Source organism: Dipodomys merriami, unplaced genomic scaffold, assembly GCF_024711535.1.
Source record: "Dipodomys merriami isolate MVZ:Mamm:240054 unplaced genomic scaffold, mDipMer1.0.p SCAF_45, whole genome shotgun sequence".
Taxonomy (NCBI): domain Eukaryota; kingdom Metazoa; phylum Chordata; class Mammalia; order Rodentia; family Heteromyidae; genus Dipodomys; species Dipodomys merriami.
Window position 1 is genome coordinate 9226024 of NW_027206013.1, and position 15121 is coordinate 9241144.

Genomic DNA, 15121 nt, shown 5'->3' on the forward strand with positions numbered 1-15121 from the left:
GGCCACGCCCCCTGGCAACTTCCTACCTAGACCACGCCCCTCTGGTGGTTCTGTGGGCCACGCCCCCTGGTGGTTCTATGGGCCATGCCCCCCTGTGGTTCTGCAGGCCACGCCCCCTGGTGGTTCTATAGGCCACGCCCCTCTGGTGGCTCTGTAGGCCACGCCCCTGGTGGTTCTGTGGGCCACGCCCCCTGGCAACTTCCTACCTAGACCACGCCCCTCTGGTGGTTCTGTGGGCCATGCCCCCCTGTGGTTCTGCAGGCCACGCCCCCTGGTGGTTCTGTGGGCCACGCCCCCTGGCAACTTCCTACCTAGACCACGCCCCTGGTGGTTCTGCAGGCCACGCCCCCTGGTGGTTCTGTGGGCCACGCCCCCCTGGCCTCCTGTCCACAATGGCTGTCCTCTCTCTCTCCCTCTGGGGGGAGGGGGGAAGGCCCAGAACTCCACACTGGACGCACAGGCCTCCCCCACCCAGAGGGTCCCCTGGTCCCGCCTCTCCTGGTGGCAACCAGACTTGTGCACAGAGGAGAAGGTCATGCACGAAGTCCAGCCTTCCCACAGCCACTGGACCCCCTCGTCCTCCTCTGGGCCTTTGTGCAGCTGGCCCCGGGGGCGCTGATGGCACAGGCAGCCCATGTGGGACTCTGTCTGCCAGGCCATCCTGGGGACATCTGCTTGCCAAGAGGAAAGGGGGACCAGCCCCCCACCCCCACCGCGGGTGGGGGCCCAGAGCTCGGCAGGGCTGGGTTAGTACGAAGAGAAAACCAGGTTAGTAGGGCTGGGTTAGTAAGTCAGAGCACAGCACCGGCAGACAGGGGCCCCTCCGCAGACACACACGGGGTCGCTGGGAGGAGAGGAGGAATGCACTCAGGGCCCACTAGTTGGTTAAAGATGGTGGGCGCAGGTGGGGCACGCAGCCCGCCTCCGGGTTAGACGAGTTAGTAATCCAACAAAGGAGCTGCCTACAGAAAAGAAAGCCGAGGAGGAGGAAGAATGTGGGGAAGAGATGGTGAGGGGTTCAAAGCGAGAGTCCTTCCCAGGCAGGCAGGGTCTGTGTGCAGAGCACCCAGAGACCAGGGCCGGGGCAGGGGACATGAGTCACCAGACGCCACCCTCAGCCTTTTGCCCTTTGAAAGCATCTGCATATGGCCAGACCTTTCGATGCGTAAGAATCCTGGAGGATGGCCGTATTCCCGCCCACCACGGACAAAGTCATTGGTCCCAAAGTCATTCAGCAGGAAGTGGCAGAGTTGGGGGCAGAGGAGGGGGGTGAAGGGGGTTCTCCTTTGTAAGCCCTGTCCTGAGGTGTGTGTCTGCACAAAGATCCCCAGCTCACGGTGCAGGGCCTTCCTGAGGCTCGCCTGCCCCTCACGTCTCCCAGCCCCTGGCAAGGTCCTGGGGACTGCTTTAGGTTAGTAGGGTTTGGCTGTGCGGAGTTAGTAGGGCATGCTTGGGGCTGGTTAGTGGGTTAGTCGGTTGGCAGAAGGCCAGCACCTTTTCACACGCCACAGCGCCCCAGCCGAGCCCTGGGTTGGTTAGTATGTTAATCACACCATGCAACCCCCCTCCCCACCTCCCCTGATCACCAGCTGCAGCTCCAGGGGTTTCCTGCCCCACCAGCCCAAGCCATGGGGGCCTGACCAGGGCAGGGGGTCTGCCTCTTCCCTCGCCCTTACTGCCCCCCACTTCACCCAGAATCGAGCCCCTGGGGGGGAAGCTCTGGTTTTCCATGCCTGGGCATGGGTCTCAGAGCCCTACCCTCTGTGAACACTTTGGTTCCCTTGTCCTGCTTGTCCCAGGAGGAAACCCCCTGCCTGGTTCCGGTCAGCCCCTTCTAAGAGGGCTGAATCACACTCAGACACACAGACACACACACCTCCCAGCATCCTCCCACCAAACCGTGCTCTCCCTCAGCCTTCAGGCAGGCTTGGACAGCTCTCCTATGGGCCACTGCCAGGTAAGGGGTTTGAGCTGCTGCTACCACTGGCCTGCCCTCACCTCCCTCCCTCCCCCCACCCCACAAAAACTCCTCCCAGCCAGCCTGGCCCCTGCAACTAAATACAGACTCCCCTTCTGCTTCCCTTCCAAACAAAACTTCCACCACCTGATAGGGCCTTAAGAATGGTGCCTATCATTCATCACTGATGAATGGTTCCCGCTGAAATCCAGCCTCAACATCATTTTAAAGGCTCTGATGAATCCCGCACTACAATGACCCGTAGCCCTTACTTTTCTTTGTTTAGTTTTTCTCTAATTGCTCCCTAGAAGCTTTCAACTAAGCCTTGCCTTCCACACCCTCCAGGGACCTGGTGGGTTCAACCTTTCTAGAAGCCTCTGGGGTCTCATTTGCACTCCACTGCCAGGTCCCCAGAGCCTGGGCCTCCTTTGGGTTTTTACAACCCTGCTCATTCTCCGCTTCTGGAGGAGTGAGCGAGCGAGGGAGGGCTGGTTCTCTTCCACCTGGCATGATGGATATGCATCGTAAAGCTCTCAGCCATGGCTAGATCTCTAACCTGTCTTCCTCCACGTGCCTCAGATAAGAGCCCAAAGTAGTGCTCGGTTCTGATGGGCAGTTAAATACCCCAGAAACTAGAGCTGAGCTAGTGCTGGAGGCCATGAAATATCTGGAAGGCCGGTGGTAGGGGAAGGGCTAATCCGAAAGGCCACGTGGTCAGGTGCCATGTTTTACAGTTTCCCACCTGAAGTCTAAACTGCCAGCTGGCTGGGGCATTTCTGGATCACCTCCTGAGAGCCCGGCACCCTATGTAACAGGTGTCGGAGAACGCTCCCCTGCTGCAGCCAGCAGAGCCCACGGCCCCCACTCCCCCATGGAAGGGAGACGGCTTCCCAAGGTCAACAGAATGGCTCTTCCAGGGCCACCTCCCACTGGGCCACAAGCCCCTGTCCCTAAGCCCCCTGTGCCATCTTGGCAACCCTAGGTTTTAAGTGTCCCCTTCACCTGTCCACCCTGCCCAATGGGGGGGGTGGGGACTTGAATGGAAGACCACCCCTATTAGTGGGGACTGCACTGTTCCCCCAAAACACAGGGCCCAGTCCCTGATCACCCAAGTGACTGCTTGTAGACCGACCCTTGAAGGGGGTGATGAAGATCAAATGCAGTCCTAAGCATGGGGCACCCCCAAACAAGGGAGAAGAGATATCAGGGCTGGCCTGCGCTCTCCACAGAGAAAGGCCAGGGAGGACACAGGAAAAGGTGTCACGTGGAAGCCACCCAGACCGCCATCTTGGCCTGGTAGATGACCGTCCACTGTCCACGCCCGCTGCCTCAGCTGCCCAAGCAAACGGACCCCCTGGAAGGACTTGTGGTTTCTAGACTGTCCTAAACAGATCCCCTGGGAGGACTTCCGGTTTCTAGACAGGGGGCGGGACCCAGGCAGGCCCAGCACTGGGACTGTGCCCTGTGAAGGGGGCCTGCAGTCATAGATGGGGAACGGTGAGGGGGCCCACGGGGGTACTGCACGGGGGGGGGTCCTGTCTCACCAAGGATAGCCTGCGGGAGTCGGGCAACAAGAAGTGACCCCACCGGCCTTGGAGGCCGGGCGGCGGCGGCAGAGAGGGCAGAGGAGAGGGCGGAGCGATCTGCCTGGTCCCCGTAGGCCTCTGGCTCTGAGAAGCACCCTTCCTTTCAGGATCACCCTACCCTTTTTGCCCCTCCCAGAGCTAGGAAAGCCTGGTGAGTCGGAGAAGCCTCTCCAGGACGCCCCCCACATGACAGTCACTGGATGTCACTCAAGGGGCCAGCAGTAGAAGAATCCCCTGTCTGTCACGCACCATCACGCCTGTCTCAGCCTTGGAAGCCAGAGCCCAGCGGCGGGAGGATGTGGGGCTGGGAAGGACGTGCGCTGGGCCTTGGCCCAGCCCGGGCTCGGGACATGGCGGGGATGGCAGGACTCAAGTCCGTCCGCAGGGGAGGATTAGGCCCTGCAGGGAGACGGAGGTGGGCGGTGGGCTGTAGCCTCTCTCACACCCCCAAGCCGTCTGCCTGAACCAGGATGGAGTCCCCCGCCGCCGAGCGAGCATCCGCTGGAAAGGGATCTTCACGAGAAAGATGAGGTCTTCAGGTGATGAGCCACCGAAGGCCGCTCCCAGGGGCCTGAGGTTAGAACCTACAGTCATCAGAGCGCCATAGACACGAAGGCGGGGCCCTGGACATGCTCTGGGATCAAGTCCCCAGTGGCACAGAGCGCACAGCCTCCATCTTGGCCCCCACATGTTCTCCCCTTGAGTCTAACCCCATCTGAGAGGCTCACCGGGAGACATTTCCCACCGCCCCACCCCACCCCCCAGTACCCGCTTCTCAAAGGGAGAGTTTGGGAGTGTAAAATCTTTTTAAGAGAAACTCAAAGCTGAGCCTTGTGGTGCAGGCATGTAATCCCAGCTACTCAAGAGGTAAAGATTGGTAAGACATTCAAGGCCAGCCTGGACAAAAAGTTTGGCTAAACCAACAAGCCAAGTGTGATAGTGTGTATCTGGACCAAAAAAAAAAGTGAGCCAGGCATCCGTGGCTCTCGCCTGTAATCCTAGCTACTTAGGAGGCTGAGATCTGAGGACTGAGGTTCGAAGCCAACCCGGGCAGGAACATCCATGAGATTCTTTTCTCCAATTAACCACCAGAAAACCAGAAGTAGTGCTGTGGCTCAAGTGGTAGAGCACTAGCCTTGAGCTGAAGAGCTCAGGGACAGCATCCAGGCCCAGAGTTCAAGCCTCATGACCAACCAAAACAAAACAAAAAAGGTAAGACCTGGGCTGGGAAGGTGGCTCAGTGGTAGAGCGCTTGCCTTGCATGCATGAGGCCCTGGGTTCGATTCCTCAGCAGCACATAAGCAAAAAGAAAAAAGCCGGAAGTGGCGCTGTGGCTCAAGTGGCAGAGTGCTAGCCTTGAGCTGAAGAGCTGAGGGACAGTGCCAGGCCCAGAGTTCAAGCCCCACAACCGGACCCAAAAAAAAAAAAAAGAAAAGAAGGTAAGACCTTACCTGAAAAACAAATTAAAGCAAACAAGGCTGGAGGCATGGCTCGGGAGGTAAAGCACCTGCCTAGCAAGAGTGGAGGCCAGAGTTCAAGGCCCAGTACCAAAAAGAAAAAGCAGCTGAGGGGTAGAGAACAGACAAGTGTTGAAAGCCGTTACACAGCAAGCTGGCAAATGTGGAGGCGGGCAGGGCTCTGGATGGGTGAACTACACATCCCCACGTGACTTGAATTCCCTTTCCGGCATTTTCCCTGGGGGCCCTCCACCCCAGGACAGGGAGCTCACCCTTCCCAGCTCTAACACAGGCCGGACCGTCCACCTCCCGATCTGCAGCATCTGCCTGGAACTGAGTTCTCGTCCATATCTGCAGGATACAGGAAGCTGTGAAGGCCTGGACGGGGTGTGCAGCAGGGAAATGCTTCCCCTACGACCCTGCAAGACCACACAGAGCCAGGCCCCCACCACTTGGCCCCCCTGCACCTGGCCAGGCTGGAGTTTGGGGTGGGGCGGGAGGGGGAGGACACAGGACACAGATGGGAGGACCCTGTACTCCATGGAAGGAGGCTGGGGCCCCTGCCCTGTCTTACCTAGCAGTGGCCCCAGGGCACTGGGTCAATACACCTCCAGAGGGCTCCATCCGCAGGCACACCCCTGGCAGGACTGTCCTGTAAGACAGAAGAGCCCAGCACGCCGCAGGAGAGAAACACACCCAAGACCCTCCCAGCATCTCCCCCCACCCCTCAAAAAACAGCCAGGCCTGCACAGAACTCACTGCTCAGGAAAACAAGACTCAGGAGCCACCACTAGCTAGCTCCCCTCCCCCCTCCCACCCCTCCATATCTTCTGTGAGCAAGAGTCAGGGACTTCCAGTGTCTGACTCTTCCAGCTCCCAGCTCCCCAACAGCAGTGGACGGTGACCAGGAGAAAGTGGGGTGAACTTGGGAGCTAGACGGAAGCTGGGGGAGCCCTGGATTCTGGAACTCAGAACCCAGCGCTACGCCCCACCGTGTGGTGTGGCTCTGGGTGGCCTCCAGCCCTGGTCTTCGCCAATGGGTCCTTCTGTCCAGCTTGCTCTCTCCAGCCCTTTCCCCAGGTCCAGAGATCCAGAGGATACTCGGGGGAAACACACAGAGGTCAAGGGTCGTGTGTGCGTGTGCATGCATGTGCATGCATGAGCACGCGTGTGTATGTCCTGATACCAGGGCTTGAACTCAGGGCCTCACTATTTCCTTGCCTACGACTGGTGCTCTACCACTTGAGTCATGCCTCCAGCCGTGCATTTTGCTGGTTAACTGGAGGTAGCATCTCTTGGGCTTTTCTGCCTGGCCTGGCTCAGAAGCATGGTCCTCTGATCTCATTCTCCTTGATAGCTGGGATGATCGGTGTGCGCCACCAGCACTGGCCCGCAGGGCTCTTTGGAAGCTAGTCTCTGTGCCTAGTCTGGAGACGTCCAGAGAAGAGCCTCCAGGGACACGGGTCACCATTGTCTCACTCGCTATGGTGGAATGTACATGGTGACAGCGCTGACACCAGGACGGGGTGTGAGGGCCACCGTTCCCGGAGTCCCCAGAGACCCTGGGGCTGGGATTCAAGGGTGGTGCTTCCCCGACAGGCCTGCAGGGGGCAGCCTGGTGGGCCCAGGGCTGACATACTCCAATACTTATCTGCCAGAGGTCTTCTTGGCCAGCCTGGGACCATCAGGAAGATCCCAGGGGTCCCTGTGTCCCCCCTCTGTTGCAGGAACCGGTGGAGCTCTGTGAAGAGATTCCCAGGCTGCTCAGAGAAGCCCTGCGTAGCGCTCAAGAGATCCCCAGGCCCCAGCACCCCAGGTACCATTAAGGCAGTGGAAGTTTCTAGAGAACTGTACCTCCTGGGTAGCACTGACATCACTGTTTTAAGAGGAGAAAGGGGGCTAGGAACGTGTCTCAGTGGTATAGTGCTTGCCTAACAGGCACAAAGCCCTGGGTTCGATGCCTCAATACCACATACACAGAAAAAGCCAGAAGTGGGGCTGTGGCTCAAGCGGTAGAGTGCTGGCCGAGAGCAAGAAGAAGCTGAGGGACAGCGCCCAGCCCCTGAGTTCAAGCCCCGGGACTGGGAGGGAAAAAGAGTATAGAGGAAGGCATGGAGTTTGGGGTCTGGCTGTGGTGACTCAAAGGCCAACAATCTGGAAGTATCACCAGTGCCTGGCACATAGTAGGTGCTTGGAGGGGTGGGGGCCCTACTGGAATTTTTTTTGTTTTTTATTTTCATTTTTTAACCAGTGGGTGATTTAAGTGTAGAGTATGTTTTTGCTTGACCCTCCATCATAGAAATAAGAAAAACCATACCCAGACACCAGTGGCTCTCACCTCTAATCCTAGCTACTCACGAGGCTGAGCTCTTGAGCATGGTGGTTCAAATCCACCCTGGGAAGAAAAGTCCCCATAAGACTCATTTTTTTTTTTGGTTGGTTATGGGGCTTGAACTCTGTGCCTGGGCGCTGTCCCCAAGCTCTTCAGTTCAAGGCTAAAGCTCTACCACTTGAGCCACAGCGACACTTCTGGTTTTCTGGTGGTTCATTGGAGATAAGAGTTTCACAGACTTTCCTGTCCAGGCTGGCTTTGAACCTCAATCCTCAGATCTCAGCCTCCTGAGTAGCTAGAATTACAGGTGTGAGCCACCAGCCTTATCTCCAATGAACCACCAGAAACCCAGAAGTAGGGCTGTGGCTTAAAGTGGCAGAGCACTAGCCTTGTGTGAAAAGCAGCTCAGGGACAGCATCCAGGCTCTGAGTTCAAGCCCCATGACAAAGGAAGGAAGGGAGGGAAGAAGGGAGGGAGGGAAAGAGGGTGGAAGGAAGGAAGGAAGGAAGGAAGGAAGGAAGGAAGGAAGGAAGGAAGGACATATTCTTTTGGGTCCCCAGTTGAGAACCATTCCCAGAACAGGGCCCACTCAACAATGAGAAGAGATTATTGACACATACCAAGACAAGCAGAGCCCTCAAAAGCACAGAGCTGGGTGAATGAACGGAGCCTGCTCAGGGCACCTGGGCTCCACAGTGCACATGGGGTAGGGAGGGAGACATGGTTACTAGGACAGCTGAAATGCTCCTAAACTCATTTGTGTGATCATGGCACAACTTAGTATATTTACTAAAGATCAGGAAACCACGCCTGGAACAAGTGCACCATGAGACGCTCAGACCGAGTCTCCATCATGCTAGATTGAGCCGATCACACACACCTATCATCCTAGATACTCGTTTCCAAGACTCCATCTCCAATTAGCTCAAGCCAGGCTGCAGGCCTAGCTCAAGTGGTAAAACACACTAGCTGTGATAGTTAAATGAGAGCTTCAGGCCCTGTGTATCTCCGCATTGAATCGCTGACAGAGAGATGTATCAAGAAGAAAAATGTCACAAAGAAGCAGCTAGGGTTGGAGGCGTGGCTTAAAGCAAACTCAAGATCCTGAGTTCAGATCCCAGTACCAGGTGGGAGTGGGGGGGGGGGGGAAAGCCCAATGATGGTCTGAAGGGACAGATAGTCATGGGGCAGCATTGGGGGCGCTGGACCTGGAGGAGAACAGGGGAGGGACGGGGCACATTTCTGGCTGTGTGAGGATGGCCACTCGGGCATCTCCATCTTGGAAACGCACCGGGCTGGGCGCGTTCTCTAGTGTGTGAACTGGGTGTGAATCACACGTCCACAAAGGCATCTCTCCTCCAAACCTGTCCCCAGGGAAGGGACGCAGCTGAGGCTGAGATGGCAGCGACCGCCCCATGTTGGACGGGGCCCAGGGGACTTATCAGCTCTGCCCCCTCCAGGCCCACCCCATCCCACGCTCAAGCCGAAGTCCAGAACCCAGCTGGGCCCCTGTGGTTGGTGGATGGGTGGACGGCAGCCCGGGGCTCCGCGAGGTCTCTCCTACCTTCCCTCCCGGGCTCCAGGCAGGGTGTCAGGACAGGCATAATGTAGGAACAGCGGATCTCCATCACGCTCCTCCTGGTCTCCTCAGGGGCCACAGGGGGAGGGGTGCATGACAGCCACTTCTCTTCTGGAGCCATCTGGTGAGTGGGGACCCCGTGCAGCTGTCACCGAGAGAGGAGGTAAGAGTGAGGGACACTGAGGCGCATGTGAACTCAAATAGCACCGGATCTCCTCAGACCGCCATCAACCCAAACCTCCTAACATGTTAAGACACCGGGCCTCATGGCACCTGCCTGGAATCCCAACTACAGGGGACAATTGGCAGAATCCTGGTCTAATAGCAGCCCTGGACCTAAATACAAGACTCTAGGGAAATGAACCCTAGGATATGTATTCAAATGTTTTTTTTTTTTCTTTCATGCGATGGTTTCTAACACATTTATAAGATTATTTCTTTGTTGCTCTGTATGTCCCTCCCCCACGGTATAACCCCTGCTTTCACTGTATTTCATGTCCGTATAATTTGTGGAGGGGAAGGGGAAAAACAAATCGTTTAAATAGGGATACAGGTGGACCCATTGCAACAATGAGATGTACAAGTCGTTATGTCGAAAACGAACTTTACAACTTTGGGAAGGATGGGAAGGGATGGGAAGGGGAAACAAAGGAGGCTACAATGCTTGATAAGAAATGTTCTCATTATCTTGTCCATGTAATTGTAACCCCTCTGTACTGTATTTTCACAATATAAATAAATAAATAAGCCAGGTGCCAGTAGTTCATGCCTGTGATCTTAGCTATTTAGGAGGCTCAAATTGAGGATCGAGCCCCCTCCGAAGCCAGCCTGGACAGGAAAGTCTGGCCTCCAATTAAGTGGCGCTGTTGCTGGAAGCAACAGAGCACGAGCCTTGAGCTAGGGACATCACCCAGGCCCTGTGTTCAAGCCCCAGGCCCGACAATAAATAAATGAATAAATAAATAAATACATAAATAAATAATAAGTAAAGCAAATGACATTAAAAGGCTAGGGGGCCTTTCTTTCATGGTAGAACACCCGCCTGGCAAGCCTGAGACCCTGAGTTCAAGTCTCAGTACCACCAACCACCACATCAAAATCTCCCTGTGTCCTGCCAGACGGAGGTATCATGGCTGAGAACGTGACTTTGAACCAGCCATCCGCCCTGAGCCCCTCTTTCTCCCACAAATGGGGGTTCACAGTGCCCCCAGCCAGGCAGCCCTGAGATGAGGGCTGAGCAGAATGCCCCTGTTTTCCTGGCCCCCTAGGGCAAGTGTGCCATTCCGGAAAACCAACCCTTCCAGGGGTCATAGGCAGGAACGCTGAGGTTTTGCTCTTTTTGTTGTTGTTGGGTTGGGTGGGTTTTTTTTTCTTCCAGTACTAGGACTTGAACTCAGGGCCTGGGCGCTGTCCCTGAGCTTTTCCACTCAAGGATAATACTCTTCCACTTGAGCCACAGCTCCACTTGCAGCTTCTTGGTGGTTCACTGGAGATAAGAGTGTCACAGACTTCTTTCCTGCCCAGGCTGGCTTCGAACCAGGATCCTCAGATCTCAGCCTCCTGAGTAGCTAGGATGACAGGCGTGAGCCACCAGCACTTGGCTTATTGGTCCCATTTTAGAGATGAGGAAACTGAGGCTTGAGGAAAGTGCTCTACCCTGTGGTCACCCAGCTCGAAACCAGCACAGGGAGACTCTAAGCAGGCCTGCCTGGTGGACCCCAGAAAATACCACCCACAGTAAGTAAGCCATGATCCCCTGCCTCGTGACCACCACACCCCCAGGGTCCACTTCCTGCTGCTATTGCAGCTCCCGTCCCCCCACGCACTAGTGAGGAGACACACGGCGTAGGGTGGTCAATGCCAGCGTGTGCCGAGTCAGACTGGCCCAGACGCCAACTTGGATTCCACTACTAGATGCTGTGTGACCCTCAACTAGTCACGGGACCTCTCTGGGCCTCTGCTTCTCCTTTGTAATGCCTGATTAAGTGCCAGCCTTTCCACCAGGATCAGTCCCTGGCTAAGGTCTGAGGTCAGTTTTCTCTCCTCTCCTCCTCCATACCTCGGGGCCTGCACTACCCAGCCCCTCCCTCCCACCCTCCCTCTCTCCCTTCCAGGGCTGGAATAATAGCTTTCAGCTCAGCCACCTGGCACCTCCAACCCCGGGAAAACAGATGTCACCCTCAGCCAGACTCCGCCTCTGCCTCAGGGGCTTTGATTATTGTTTCCCAGAGCCCAGTGAGCCAGGAGGGGGCGCTCGAGCAAAGGGTGGACCTGGAGTCATTCAAGGGCTCAGGGAAATGTGCACAAAGCCCCCACAGACCCCTCAAACCAAAACAATCAAACAAAGCCAGGCGTCGGCGGCTCACACCTGTCATCCTAGATCCTCAGGAGGCTGAGATCTGAGGATCCAGGTTCAAAGCCAGCCCCAGCAGGAAAAGAAGTCCACCAGACTCTTATGTCCAATGAACCCCCAGAAAAGCTGGAGGTGGAGCTGCTGGCTCAAGTGGTAGAGCGCTAGCGTGAAAAAGCCCAGGCCTGAGTTCCAGTCCCAGTACCACACGAAGAAGGAAGGAAGAAAGGAAGGAAGGAAGGATGGAAGGAAGGAGGGAGGAAGGAGGAGGGGGAGGGGAGGGGAGAGGAGAGGAGGGGAGGGGAGGGGAGGGGAGGGAAGAGGAGGGGAGGGGAGAGGAGGGGAGGGGAGGGCAGGGGAGGGGAGGGGGAAAGGAAGGGAAGGGAGGGAATCAAACCGCCAGCATCCCCAGGAAGGTGCTGAATGCACAATAGAAACAAACGCAAACAGCTAGGCATGGGGGGGGGGGGCAGGGTGTGGGAGGGTGGCAGGCTGGGGACAGCTGTGCAGTGGCATCAGTGTCACCTATGGGTGTGGGCACCTCAGACTCCACCACCTCCCTCCCTGCACCACAGTTCCTACTCTCCTCTTTTTTGCTCTTGTCAGTACGGGGATTTGAACTCAGGGCCTCCTATTTGCTAGGCAGGTGTTCAACTGCTGAGCCACACCTCCAGCTTTTGTGTTTCAGTTTTTTGGGTTTTTTTTGTTTTAGAGTCTGCTATCTTTGTCTTGGGTCGGCCTCCTGCCATGATCCTCCGACCTCTGCCCCCTGCAGAGCTGGGACTGCAGGTAAATTTTCAAAGCAGTATATGACTGGGAGGTTAGCAGAAATGGTAGAGGGCCTACCTAGGAAGTGTGGGACCCTGAGCCCAAACATGAAAGGGAGAAAGGAAGGAAGGAAAGAAAGAAAGAAAAAGAGAGAAGGAAAGAAAGAGAGTGGGGGGAAGGGAGGAAGGGAGGGAGGAAGAGAGGGAGGAGAGGGAGGAGAGAGAGAGAGAGAGAAAGAGAGAGAGCTGGGCACGGGTGGCTTACACCTGTCACCCTAGCTACTCAGGAAGCTGAGATCAAAGTCCATGAGACTCTTATCTCCAACAAACCACCAGAAAACCAGAAGTGGTGCCGTGGCTCCAAGTGGCAAAGCACTAGCCTTGAGCAGAAGAGCTCAGGACAGCGCCCAGGCCCTGAGTTCAAGCCCCGGGACCAAAAGAATAAAAAATAAAAGACTGAAACAATGGGGAAAAGCAGCATGCAGACAGTGTCAATTTAATCACAATTTTCAGTAGCAACAATATCGGAGGGAGACACATAAAAATGGACGTTCCTTTTGTGATTGTGTTCTCTTTTCCACACCCCCCACAATGATCATCAACCCTATGTCATTTATTACATTTATGGGAGGGGGGCTCCAAAATGATTCTCTTTTGTCTGAGAACAGGACTCAAATTCGGTATAATGGAGGCTCTCACTCACTGGCGGGCGCTTGGCCGCCTAGGCCACACCTCCAATACCTGCAAACATCTCCTCTCTTTAGGTCCAGGACAGGACCTCTCTTTCTAATCCCTGGTGGGCGCCCTACCGCCTGAGCCACGCCTCCACCCCGCCACCACCCAAACGTTTCGAGTCTCCTTTTAAAGGCAGGTGCACAGAAGGGGGCAGAAGCTGAAGGTCAAGCTGGGGGGGAGGGGGGTGTCCATCTTGGAGACCCGGAAGACTCTACCTCCTGCTAAGGAGTCAGGAGACGGCTCAACATGGAAGCAAGAGAGCCGGACGGTGGTCAGGGGCCATGAAGCCATCCAGTGAGGTGGGCATGGAGGTGGAGGTGCCCCCCCCAAATCCACCCAGGCAAAGAGATGGGGGCAAAGGTGGGATGGGGTGGGAGGGGGGTGCTCAGCCGGCCCTGGGGGCTCCCAGATACCCAGCCCCGCCCCAAGGCCGCAGCGCCTGTGTGCTGGAAGCGCCCCCCCCCCTGCCTGGGCCCCACGGGGGAGGGGGAGGGGGACGGGGAGGGTTCCCCTCCCTCCTCCCTCCTCCCTCCTCCCTCCTCCCTCCTCCCTCCTCCCTCCTCCCTCCCCCCCTTCCCCGGCTGCCTAGTCAAACTACTCATCCCTACCCGGCGTCCTCCCCCAGCCCCACCCGCCCTCGCTGGGATCTGGGGGTTCTCCAGAAAGGGGGGGGTATGCGCAGAGCGCCCGTCCCCGGCTGGCCCCAGAGCCCCAGCACGGCTTCTAGCAAGTTCCCTCCGGCCCCCGCCGCCCCCCGCGGGCGGGGCGGTTCTGGCCGCCGCGGCACTGCGGTGGGCGCCGCCAGCGAGCCGGGCGCAGCGCAGCTCCGGCGGGGCCGGGCGGGCGGGGTCCCGCGCCTGCCACCCCGATCCTCCCCGGAGGGCCCTGGCCGGCCCGGGGCGGGGGGGGGGCGCCGTGGCCGCGGTGACCTTGGCCGGGCCGCCGCGGGGCCTCCATCGTCCCCATCTCTGCAATGGGTCCCCGCCCCGTCCCCGCCCCGGTGCCGTCCGATCCCGCAAGAGAGAGGGACGGGGCGCCCACCCCACGCCGCCATCCCCGCCCGGGGCCCCCAGGGCCGCACCCCACCCCCACCTCGGCGCGGGGGTCCGGCCGATGGGGAGCGCCGGGCCTCCCCAACAATGGGACGGGCGCCCCCTCCCTTCTCCTCCCCGCACAGCCCCCCCAGCCCGGGGGACCGGGGACCCTCGGCGCCCACCACACTGCGGGGCGTCCCGGGAGCCCCGTCCCGGGACAGGGGGGGTCCCCGGGCGGGGCGCGGGGAGGGCGCCGGCTCACCTGGCTCCGCGTGCGCGGCGGGCGGCGCCCAGGGCTCTTTGTGCCGGGCGCTCGGTGCGGGTCCGGGAGCCGGCGCAGCGCCGCCCTCCGCAGGCCCCGCCCTCCGCAGGCCCCGCCCCCGCCGCGGCCCCGCCCCCCGCAGGCCCCGCCCCCCGCAGGCCCCGCCCCCCGGCGTCCCTGCAGCTGCTGCAGCGCCCATGAAATGTTAATGCGGGAGCGGCGGGCGGGCGGCGCCCTCCCCACCCGACCTGCCCTCCCCCGGACCCCACACCTGCCCCAGCCCCCCCCCCCGCGCCCGGGGAGCAGGGAGGGCAGCCGGGCCTGGAGGGGGGGAGCCCGCGGCCCCCGCATCCCCGCCCGCCCGCGGCGTTACCCGGGCAACGCTGGCCGGGCCGGCCCGCGGCGGTGCCAGCGCGCGGGGAGCTGGGCCGCGGGGTGCGGGGCCCGACCGCCTGAACCCCGGCGGGAGAGCTCGGGAGAGACCGCAGTGAGGGCCAGGATTCGAACCCGCGCCTGCGAGGTGGCGCCCAGCCGAGCGCCGCTGCGCATGTTAAGTCCCAGTGTGCATGGGCTTGGCCTTTTGTCCTAATTGCCCTCTGTCTGCTTAGTACTCCTCTTTTGTTTCTCTCCCCAAGGGGGAGATGGGGACTTGAACTCAGGGCCAGCACTTGAGCCACGCCTCTAGGCCCACATTTACCTGGTTAATTGGAGATGGGGGAGGGTCTCTGGCCTCCAACTTCAATCCTCCAGAGCTCAGCCTCCTGAGTAGCCAGGATTACAGGCGTGAGCCACCAGCTTCTGGCTGGTACCTAGTGTATTTCTAGAACAAGGGTGCTGCAGGGTCAGCAGGAATCATCACCTCCCTTAGGACCGTATTACAAAGACCCATCTCCAGGCCCTAGCCAGACACCACTCAGTCAAAACCTCCATGATGGAAATCAGAGACAAAGAGAGGTATTTTAACTAGGGAACTCCGAGGCTCCTTCAAGGCAGTAGAATTGCTTTGCCAGAACATTCCATCTTGAGACCTCCCAGTCTCAACCAAGAGCCCTGAGCAGTGGC

The 15121-nt window shown here is 58.5% G+C and overlaps 1 long non-coding RNA gene across 1 annotated transcript; it reads right to left on the reverse strand.

Annotated features, from left to right (window-relative positions):
• Nucleotides 1-2035: 2035 nt before the first annotated feature.
• On the reverse strand, nt 2036-14117 carry LOC138808511 (uncharacterized). The gene is made up of 5 exons (XR_011366472.1): nt 14060-14117; nt 8897-9056; nt 5575-6741; nt 5273-5351; nt 2036-4114 (listed from the first exon to the last, which is right to left on the reverse strand). It is a non-coding gene; the product is annotated as an uncharacterized lncRNA (long non-coding RNA).
• Between the last annotated feature and the right edge of the window lie 1004 nt (nt 14118-15121).